This window comes from Taudactylus pleione, unplaced genomic scaffold (assembly GCF_031769625.1).
Source record: "Taudactylus pleione unplaced genomic scaffold, aTauple2 ptg000096l, whole genome shotgun sequence".
NCBI lineage: Eukaryota > Metazoa > Chordata > Amphibia > Anura > Myobatrachidae > Taudactylus > Taudactylus pleione.
Genome location: NW_028284498.1, coordinates 782,672 through 794,382, shown reverse-complemented (window position 1 = coordinate 794,382; position 11,711 = coordinate 782,672). Strand labels below are relative to the sequence as shown.

The 11,711-nt window shown below is 45.2% G+C and overlaps 1 long non-coding RNA gene across 1 annotated transcript; it reads left to right on the top strand.

Annotated features, from left to right (window-relative positions):
• The first annotated feature begins 3,614 nt into the window (after positions 1 to 3,614).
• On the top strand, positions 3,615 to 6,677 carry LOC148526442 (uncharacterized). Its single transcript, XR_015878245.1, has 3 exons — positions 3,615 to 3,716; positions 5,318 to 5,383; positions 6,368 to 6,677. It is a non-coding gene; the product is annotated as an uncharacterized LOC148526442 (long non-coding RNA).
• Positions 6,678 to 11,711: the final 5,034 nt, after the last annotated feature.

Below are 11,711 nucleotides of genomic sequence, written 5' to 3'. Positions count from 1 at the left end.
TTAGGAGTGCCTTGCACATATAAATGGATTGAAATCCAATCATTAATACATAAATAACTGGCATGAAAAAATGATGTATAAACATATGTATCTCGTCGGATACATATAAATACCATAAAGTGCAGAATTAGGTATTTAGAAACTAAAGTTAATTTCAATTAAAATAAACCAGGGTATGACAAAATGAGTTGAAAATAATAATAATCCTCTTTATTAATGTTTACAATAAAACTGTAATATTATAGTGAAATCATAATGTATTACTTCGGGGGAATAACCTAATTGCATCACTCTATTAGTTGTACATGTGAAAATGCTTGTTCATTTCTTGCAAATAATGGCCTTTACTTCATTATCCACATTATGGACCTCATTCAGAGTCGGTCGTTGCGGCCGCATGGTCGTACTGGAAAAGGGGTCGGATATGCAAATGATGCACTCGCATGTTGCGTCCCTAAGGTCGGATCGTTAGCTGGCCGACCAAGGGGAGGAAGCGGTCGGAACGTAAAAAATACGCCCCCTTCTCGTACACATTACACGTCATCTCCGGCCATATAAGGATTAATCGCAACCATCGGTAACCATCGGAACTGGTCGTAGAGCTTAAGATTGACCATACCCTCTCTTAAGCTCTACAATCATGTCAGTGTAAAACCTCCCATGTCACGTGTGCCATGACACTACTTTGTTAATTATGCACTCCCATAAAACGCTGTTCGCATAATTAGGCACGCCTGCGTTCGGATCTCCACTCCCCCGTTTTCAAGCACCTTCCCCTGTTACCACCCACAAACGCCTCATCCTGTCAAACTACCGACCTGGCAGTGTTCAAGGAGAGAGAAATTTCTGATCATAGCAGCTAGTTTGCGCACGCGCATTGCGAACTTTACGCATGTGCAGTTTAGCAAACATCGGTGGCGTACGACCGTGCGGTCGCAACGACCGACTCTGAATGAGGTCCTATGTCCCCGTGGAGCGAAGGTTTTTAGTTCATACATCCATTTGAGTTCTGCTACATTTATTTTGTGGTTGAAATCCCCCCCCCCCTCTATTACACATGTGGTCATATTTTGAGTACAGTGACATGTGAATTGGTTTTTCACAAACATACTATCTATTTATATATTTTTCTCATTGCTAGATTAGAACATTTAAAAGCAACTAAAATTGCTTGTGCAAAAAGTTAAGCTGCATACACACACAACAATTTAGTAAATTAAAGATTTTAGTAAACGATTTTCGTTCATTTTTTGAAGGGAAAAATGAACGAAAATCATTTACTAAAATAGTTAATTTACTACCTGTAATGAACGATTTTTTTGAACTACAAACGATTTTTGCATATTAACCTAACGAAAATCGTTGAGTTGGTCAGTCTGACAACTACAAACGCACATGAACGATAATCGTTCATCGTTTTAACTTAGAAAGTGAACGATTTTTTCAACGATGAACGGAAATCGATATCGTTTATCGATAATCGTTCAAAAAATCGTTGTGTGTGTATGCACCTTAACTTCTGCAAGAGCGGATAGAACATGCTTAAAATGCTTCCTTTCCAATACTAATGCATAAGCCAAGCAATGGCAAACCTAAAGTTAGTTTCAGAGTGAAATAATAATAATACTGTCTAGCTGCAGGGGTAAATACACTATTATCATACTAACAAACATCAGTATTGAGGAAGCGATCCTGAGGGCCTTAAATCCACAAGTTTAGCAATGCCTCCAACATAACCTGATCTCAATCCCAAAACAAGTGCAGCTATAACATTAGGATGATCCAGAAAGTAAAGACCGTTTGCGTATTCCCGCCCCACAGATCATTCACCCTCCACAATTTATGGTTGGGCAGTCTCCCTAACCTGTTTTCTATGCGCTATATGAGTGGCGTGCTGTTATGGTTGCTTTGGCAAAGATTGACCGGGACGCCCATCACTTGTCACAGTTTTGGGTGGAAGGTTTTCGATCATCCACCCTATAGTCCGGACCTTGGAGCTCCTTCAGACCTGATCGCAAGATGCGGCCTGCTCGCTGGCAAAAAAGAGCCGGATATTTAACTGAAACGCTCGCAGTGCATCACGTAAGGACGCCCTCTATGTCTTAGCGAGCTACGGCAAAGTGCACTCGCAAGTGTATAAAGACGCCCCCTTGCCAGTCGCAATACACGTCATCTCCGGGAATTGTAGGATTAATCGGTAACATTGAGAGCCATCGGAGCTGCTCGCAGTCCTTGGGGTTGCCTTTCCCCACCGCAAGCACTGCGATCAGTGCGGGCTGAAATACATGCAGGTGACATGTACAATGACGCTACTTTGCTAATTATGCACGCCCTTGAAACGGCGTGTTTGCAGCTTGACATGCCTGCGTGCGCAACACACCACTCCCCCGTTTACAAGCACATTCCCGTTACCACCCACAAACGGGACTGTCACTCAAAGTAGTGACCTGATAGCGGCTTACGAGCAACCAAAATCAGATCGCAAAGACTGGCTTGTGCACTGCAAATTATACGCATGTGCAGACGGGCGAAAATCGCTCAGAGCGAGCGCAACTTAGCGATCGGGTCTGAATCTGGTCCTTTGCTCCAAGAGATTTTCACCTTTTCACTAAGTTGAAAGAGTCCCTGGGTGGATCGCATTTTGGGCCCTACCACAAGGGTCTCGTCGCAAGCCCGATGGTCGTGATGGTCTTGACCATCGCGACCATCATCATGGCCGCTCGCATAAGCTGTGGGTGGTAACCCACAGCTATGCGAGCGGCCAAGAGGCCGCAACTAAAAAACCAAGCGCCTGCCCTGATTCAGAGCAAGCGCTCGCTTTTTGCGAGCTCCTCTGAATCAGGCCCAGAGTACGACAAGGGGATTCTATAGCTCTTGGACACTTATTACCAGTTACTTATATAGCGCACACATATTCCGCAGCGCTTTACAGTCCCTGCCCCAGTGGAGCTTACACTCTATTTTTGTGGGGAACCAATTAACCTACCAGTATATTTTTGGAGTATGGGCGGACACTGGAGCACCCGGAGGAAACCCACGCAAGCAAAAGGAGAATATACAAACTCCACACACTTAGGGCCATGGTGGGAATTGAACCCATGACCTCATTGCTGTGACACAATTTGTTTATTGAAGTCCTCAAAAACCTGCAGCCTGACACAGCTGGCCTTTTGGGCCTTAAATAAAGGAAGTGATTATGTGGTGAAATAGACAAAGATACTTTTTTGTGTATATATATATATATATATATATATATAAAGATTGTTTTATTTCAGGCAAACTGTCTTTACTTTCCGCATTACCCTCTTATTTTATAGGCAGGATATTGAAATAGACACGTTATGTAAACCTTGAATAGTTTGACAGAAATAAATGACTGGATAATAATGAATACATACTGTAAATAGAAAAACACTATTATCTAGAGATTGCTGGCAGTCCCCTTAGCAATGTCAGTGACAGTAGACAGTCACAGGACACATTTGCTGGGTCATCCTCTGCCTTGTCTGACTCTGCAGGCTTTGCACACATCACATCGTTGCACATGGTCAGTGGGTGTGTTTCTGAGCTGTGTTTTGCACTCAGCCTGAGATCTTCTGTATATATAAAGCACAGAACAGATGTATACTTCATACAGCAACACAGAATAAGATCCGTCTGCCAGACACCTGTATCCAGAGCATCAATGGACCCTCAGGATTGTAACTGCACAGAAGGTACATAGAGGTTTTATAGTGGGGAGCATTCTATTAATATAAGTAACAGACTGCACTTGTGTTTATTTCAATTATTTTTATTGAGTTTACTTTTTATGAAAAAATAAATACAAAGCATATGATAACAATTGTTATGAGTATTGTATCACATCAAAATATCAAAAAGAGCATAATAAAGAACCAAATGTCATTCTGACAATAAGTTCAAAAATGGATAAGTAATTCAGACTACACTTGTGTTTAGCTTACATTACCTGTTGGTTGCTGTGCTGTTAGATGAATAATATCTATTTTCTGTATAATAACTATTATGTAAGACTAGGGGGTATCAGGCCCATAACTAAGGTAGTGCGACCTGTGCCATAGCACTGGGCACCGCAAGACAAGGGGGCACTGTTCAGGCCTGTCAATTTTCTGTTTATTATCATTCTCACTTGTAGCTTCCTCTTATTTTATCCCCAGCATCTTCTGGCCTCCCCTATCTGTTCCTTGGCCCTTCACCATGAGGACATGCCCCTTTTTTGGGTACATTATGTCCTTATTTAAAAAAAATAGGGGGAGGGAGGGGGCGCCAATGCTCTTTCTGGCACAGGGCACCAAAAAGTCTAGTTACGGCTCTGGGGGGTATATTTACTAAAGTGCAGATTTATAGAATTGGAGATGTTGCCCACAGTAACCAATCAGATCCTAGTTATTATCTTGTAGACGGTACTAGATAAATGATAAGTAGAATCTGATTGGTTGTTATGGGAAATATCTTCACTTCTAAAAACCTGCACTTCAGTAAATATACCCTTAGGATGGCAATACTATGATGTAGCACAGATAGACAGTGTGGATATTATGGCCGGTGCATATTAATACAAACTCAACAATAACATATTACATATATATATACATTGACAGATATATCTATCTATCTATATGACATTTGTAAGTAGGATATTTGTGACTTAGGAGAGAAGATCCCTGTGTTTTTGTCCAAATGTAGGGATTCTCCATATTTGTCAGTGCGTACAGGATGTGATGGCTATTGCCAGGTTTCGCCAGTGGTGGACATTCCAGGGGCCTTATTATAATAGCTTCCCCAAGTAAAGCATATTTAAGGAGGACAGCGGTGGTACCTATTCTGCTGGTTGTCCTCCTATGCTGACAACAACGCAGGCATGGGATATAGAAAAAATATAAGCAGCTTAGGTTATTGTTATAATATCTTTTTATCCTTTGATTAAAGCTGCACTACCACCTAACATTTGTTTCCTATGATGATCCCTCTCCTTTGCCAGGCACTTTAAAAAGCAAAATGGCTGCAGTGGAGGGATGTGAGCAGGTGGGCCAATCACACCCATACTCTATGTATGTCTAGGGCTGTGAGAGAAAGTAATACACATCCTTATGTAGTGATGACAAGTAGAGGCTTTGCACACTCTCCTTAAACTGGTGGTACACAAGGGAGCGCTGTATTTGTCGTACTTCATCACCCAAATTTGTACATTTCTATAGCGACAGTCAATCTGTTGCAATTACTAGGAAATATAAGCATTTTGTTTTAAAGTGTTTCGCAGTAAATCTTTTTCATTTAGTATCTGTTTCTCTCCCAGGTGCCCCCTGTTCCTGCGGTGATTCCTGCAAGTGTCAAAATTGCAAATGTGCATCATGCAAGAAAAGTAAGTATACAGTAAACACATCTGTATGCAGAAATAGCCAGGCACCGTCATTATTCAGTTATTTATATAGCAAGACTGGGTAATAACAAAGAGGTAAGATGGCCCTGGTCGCAAGCTCACAATCTATAGGCACTATGCGCAGGTTGGATAAAACGTTTGTATTATTAAGGCATCACCATGAACTAATACATTCAGCATTAGTAATACATTATAATATAATAACCATTCACCCCGGGAATTAATACTTTATATAGTCACATACCCTTTAGCCGTCAGTTTAATCCCTCTCCTGATTTATCTCTCTGCTGTAATATTAGTGTCATGTTATGCAAGTCAGGGAAATGTGCCAAACTCAGCAGGTAAAAGTAATACGGCCGCTGTAACGTTTTCCAGAGGAAATATTACCTATCACACACATTGGAACTAAATAAAATCCAGATTTTATGTTTAATAACAGCAGTTCTTATGTGAGGCAGACAGGTGTATGAATAGCCTATTGGCCGATATTCTGTGGTTATTCTGCTGCCTGAGGTGGTAACTGAAATGCTAGTCTTGTCCCTTACACAAATGAAGATAAAAATATGCATTAATATATTCACATTATAGAAGCTAAATATTTTAATTTCTATCTGTATTGGATCTACTACTAAGGTAGAAACAATGAATTTAGGAGCAGATACGGAGTTGGACACAAATGATTTGCTGAGTGAAAGGCAGCTAAAGATGCAGCCAGCTTTACAACTCAGCCTGGGCCCCACTTGTATTTTGCAGCAAGAAACACAATTTGTTTATTGAAGTCCTAAAAAACCTGCAGCCTGACACAGCTGGCCTTTTGGGCCTCAATAGAAGAATAATCAAAGTTGGCAACACCAATAACAACATCTTGGGACTTGGTTCAACGGTAGTTTAACTGGTAGAATAACTCCCATTCTGATGCATGGAGATCTCTATATTGCTACATCTGATGAGTCTCTTCTTCCGCAGGCTGCTGCTCCTGCTGTCCGGATGACTGCAGTAAGTGCGCCCAGGGATGTGAGTGCCCAGCTGGATGTGGGACCTGCAGCTGCTGCAAGTGACCTGTTCTACACTTACCATGGGCTCTGTTACACTCTGATCTGTATATTGTGTCTTTCAGTTCTCCAATGAATGTGATGTATCATACAGTATCTATGTAATGACTATTACACTAGGTAGTATCTATGTAATGTCTATTACAGTATGCAATATCTATGTAATGACCAATACAGTGACACAGCTTTAGTTACTGTTTTCTTATTAAAATATGAATGAGCTATTCATGTTGTTTACTTTTGGAAGAGCAATCAATGACATCTTAATGTATAGATCTAAAATCTGAGGTTATTAAGAAGAGTTGTGATGTAGGTGTCCCATTGTCAAAAATGCTCCCTGGAAAGACTAGCAGGCGGCAGTAAGAAGACATTTACATTGGGAGTGATTCAGAGATAGATGGTAATAGCATCGCTGCTGCACGATGCTGATATATGCTAATGCTGCAGGACACGTCGGAGGGTTAAAGATGCCTCCTGCCGGCATCCCAGATCCGAGTGCTGTTTCAGAAGATGCAGCATGGGATCACCTAAGCTTACTCAGAATGGCCGCCTGAACTTCGCCACCGAGGCCAGTAAATCTACGTTGGAAGACGCAAACACTGGCCACAGCACTCCCACAAAAAAGGAGGTGACACCTTCGATTGTGAAACACAGCCCATCGCTGCCCCCTCCATGCCTCCAAATGGCTGCAGACTGTCACTCACCTGACGTCTGTAGCCAAACTGCGTGCGAGGACGCAGGACCCGATCTGCACATGCGCAGAACAAGTGCTGCCCCGCCGTCAGACTTATACACAAACCATCGGGTGTGCGTACAAGTCTGACTCAGACCCACTGTAAATAATGTATGATGGATATGCAGCACAGTATCATGTAACTGAGATGGCACAATACAGATAGTGTATGACTGAGAAAGGCAAGAGAGAAAGATAGAGAGAAATGAATGAATACACAGTTAAAAAAATATACAGATGCAGGAGAACAAATTATGATGTGACATATGTAACTAGAGGTTACTGCCGATTAGAAAAAAAAAAACTATTTGGGTGTAGCCAAATGCTTGTTAATTGGGAGACAAAATAGAGGCTATTCCAGATGACACATGGACACACAGGTATACACTAGACGAGGCTTTAGATAAGTGGGAGACAAACTAGAAACAAATGGAGAACACAAGGTTATAATGTAGCAAAGGTGCATACAGTATGTTTGGTGGGAGACAAAAATTGTGAGCTTATTACTGATAATTAGACAGCACGGGCGTTATAATAGTCAAACTGAAATGTAAGGTGGGAGACAAAAAGTGTAAGGGAAATACAGATTATAAGTAGCCAGTATGGGTAACATGATTTTGCAAAACGAGAGACAAAAATTGGCAAAAGAAATAGTGAGAGGTTATGGCAGATTATTAATAGACAGAATAAGTAAATTAATTACAGAATGTTGGTTAGGTGTAGGGCTGCCATTAGAACTGGTAGGGCCAGTACAAATGATACAGGCAGGGCCCCTCACCTCCTCCATCACCCCCTCTCCAAGGTGTAACATGAAGCCCTGCTGCTCAGACCAAGTGTGCGCTATGAGGCCTCCACTGTGCTTAAGTGTGCCACATGCCCCAGGACCTCTCCACACCCAGGTGCCCCCTCATGCCATCCAGCCTTGACCTCACCACATGCCGTCAAACCTTACCAATTAATATACACACACAAATTAGATAAAAATGTAAAAATTAAAACTATTTTTTACAAACTAAAAAATATTTTAAAATATCTTTAAAGATTAAAAAAAATAATTTATTCAAAATAATTGTGCTTACATGCCATCCTTAGGTGTGATATTGAACATGGTTGTACATCTGTTCATCCACACCACTTCAGATTTGCAGCCACCTGCCACGAGGAGAAGGTGCAGATTTGGACGGTGGCAAGGGACAGCTGGGGAATGGGGCAAAGGGACAGCTAGGGAATGGGGCAAAGGGACAGCTGGGGAATGGGGCAAAGGGACAGCTGGGGAATGGGGCAAAGGGACAGCTGGGGAATAGGGCAAAGGGACAGCTGGGGAATGGGGCAATAGGGCAAAGGGACAGCTGGGTTGGGGAAATCAGTATGAAATACCGCCGGCCCTGTGGCCGACAGTTCGAATCCCGCCAGCGCCTGGCCGACAAAAGCAGAGATCCCGGCAGCGGAAGCCCGACAGCGCTGGAAATCCCGATCGTGGATAGGTAAGTATCTACTAACCTAACCTAACCCCCTAACCCTCCTTAGGGGTGCCTAACCCTAACCTCCCCCCAAGTGCCTAACCCTAATCCCCCCTCTAAGTGCCTAACCCTAACCCCCCCCTTCCCCGCTGCCTAAACCTAAGTCCCCCGGGGGGGTGCCTAACTCTAAGTCCCCCCCGGGGGTGCCTAACCCTAACCCTCCCTCCCCCTAGCCTAACCCTAACCCTCCCGGGGGGGGTGCCTAACCCTAAGTCCCCCCCGGGTGCCCTAAAACTAGCCCTGCCTCCACGCGGCTATATATAGACCCCGGTCATTTATCCCACGCCGAGATAAAGCAATCGGGAAGCCGGCTGTCGGGATTAAGACAAGGTTTTCCGATTGCATCCCGGGTTGGGGGAGCAAAGGGACAGCTGGGTTGGGGGGAGCAAAGGGAAAGCAGGGAGAGGAATAGCTGGTGATGGGACAGAAGAACTACTAATAAGCGGGGCCCAGAGACACTGCTGAGGAACTTCTAAACTTCCTCTTTTACTGTGCACCGCAGCTGAGGCTACTCACATCATCACATTGCCTCCTATTTCTTATGCTGGGCATACACTGCCAGATAATATCGGGGAGGCTGACACCCTGCAGATATCGCGGGCATACACTATGAGATATCTCACAGTGTATTGGCCCTGATATCTGCGCTATTCCCCTGGGGAGGAGACATTTCTCCATTCCTGCCCCGTGAAGGAACAGGGGAAATGTCTGTCAGTTTGCCGCGGCTGGGCATACACTGCCCGATGCGGCCGACATTTAACTTACAAAATATTGCATCGGGCGGGCATGCTGGACAATTTGGCATGCCTTAACTGATCGATATTTTCGCAGTGGTCGGCCGCACACACAGTACAAATATCGGGGCGATCTGGCAATATTGGGTGGAATTGTACTGTGTATGCCCAGCATTAGGAGCTTTACAGTGCACTTTCAATGTCTGGCCAATGGAAGCAGGAAGAGGAGAGCTGGGAGCAGGGACATATGGGGAGGGAGAAAGTACAGCTGGTCCAGAGGACCCTCAGAGAGATGCGGATCCATCACCCCCAACCACCCTCTGCTCTGTCACTGAAAACAGGAGGCCCACTGCTGCTAAAAGGGCCTGCTGCTTTCCGTGCTGATAACGGTGGCCCGATTCTGCTGTCTGTGCTGATAACGGGGGCCCGCTGCTGCTTTCCGTGCTGATAACGGTGGCCCGCTGCTGCTTTCCGTGCTGATAACGGTGGCCCGATTCTGCTGTCTGTGCTGATAACGGGGGCCCGCTGCTGCTTTCTGTGCTGATAACGGTGGCCCGATTCTGCTGTCTGTGCTGATAACACCATCGAATATTGTACCAGGCCTACAGAGGTGCAGATACTCTGTCTCAACATGGCCACCTGCGTCAGTGCAACTGCGTCTTTAGATGCAGTCGCTGACTGTCACACGTCCGCGTCTGGCTATCCACCCGTTACCACTCAGAAGAGAGCAACAAAACTGCATCTTTCTGCATCCAAATTCACACTGCGTCTCAGGGTCTGATTCAGCAATGGTCGCTAATGCGATCGCAGCTGCGAAAATATGCTAATACTTGCCAATCGCAGTGGCTAATTTATCCACGGCCATAAAACGGCGTTCAAACTTGACTGGGTTTCACGGACCACTCCCCGGTCACCACTCCCAAACGCTGACAACCTTTAACTCACTTTGCGACGGATTCCTTTGTGGGTTCATAATCGCAATGCGACTGCTGCGTACGAGCAGTGCGGCTTATACAAATGCACAATGACAAACAATTGATCGACTGCGTGCATAATCGCTACTGCATACGTTGCTGAATCAGGCCCTTAGAGCGGTAACCATTGGGGTGAATGCATATACTATATCCAACACCGGCCAACAGCGCATATATCAGCATTGCATACAGTTAGCGTGCACCTATGTATCAGGCCCATAGTGTCATCAGCTATATCTCCCCAGTCACTAACCACCCCACTAGGGCACATATGTCTATGTCCTGACTTAACTATGCTCTTACTTAATTTACCATCTCTATTTATCCTTCTTCCCTTCACCACACTCTCCAAAACTTACTAAGGGGTCTATGGGCCTGATTCAGACCCGCTCGCAAGCGAGTCGATGGTGGCCCAGTGTGCACGCGCGATCCCCGGAGCGAGCGTAAAAAGCGCTCGCTCCGGGACTCACTACAAAAGGGGTGGCTGTCGATGTTGATCGACAGCTCGCCCCGTTTTGTAGGCGTGGCGGGGGGGTGGCTTCACAAACGGAGGCGTTCCCATGCGAACGCCTGCCGTTTGTGGGCGGCCCCACTGACAACACCAGTGATGTCAGTCAGAGAGCTTCTGGCTCTATTTGAGCCAGAAGCTCTCTGGGGTTTGCGGCCACGAGACCCTACCACAAGGGTCTCGTCGCAAGCCCGATGGTCGCGATGGTCTTGACCATCGCGACCATCATCATGGCAGCTCGCAATAGCTGTGGGTGGTAACCCACAGCTATGTGGGCGGCCAAGAGGCCGCAACTAAAAAAACCTGCGCCCGCCCTGGTTCAGAGCGAGCGCTCGCTTTTTGCAAGCGCCTCTGAATCAGGCCCTATGTATTAATAATTGTGGCACTGCAGCGTTTCTTAACAGTCAGCATTGTGACAGATATTTTCATTGTGCATGAGAATATCCCTATGTATTAAGATTGACTCACAGGGACAGCGAATTACATTCCCTGCATGTCGGAGAAATCTTTCACATTTTTTAAAAGACTCCTCCGGGGAATCTGACACAGGGCCTGATTCAGACCCACTTGCAAGCGGGTCGATGGAGGGGCACTGCGCACGCGCCGCGCAAGCCCCGTAGCAAGAAATTCTCTCTCTCCGGGGCTCGCTACAAATGGGGCGGCTATCGATGTTGATCGACAGCACGCACCGTTTTGTAGGCGGGGAGGGGGGTGGCCAGACAAACGGAGGCGTTCCTGAAGGAACGCCTGCCATTTGTGGGTGGCCCTACTGACATCACTCGTGATGTC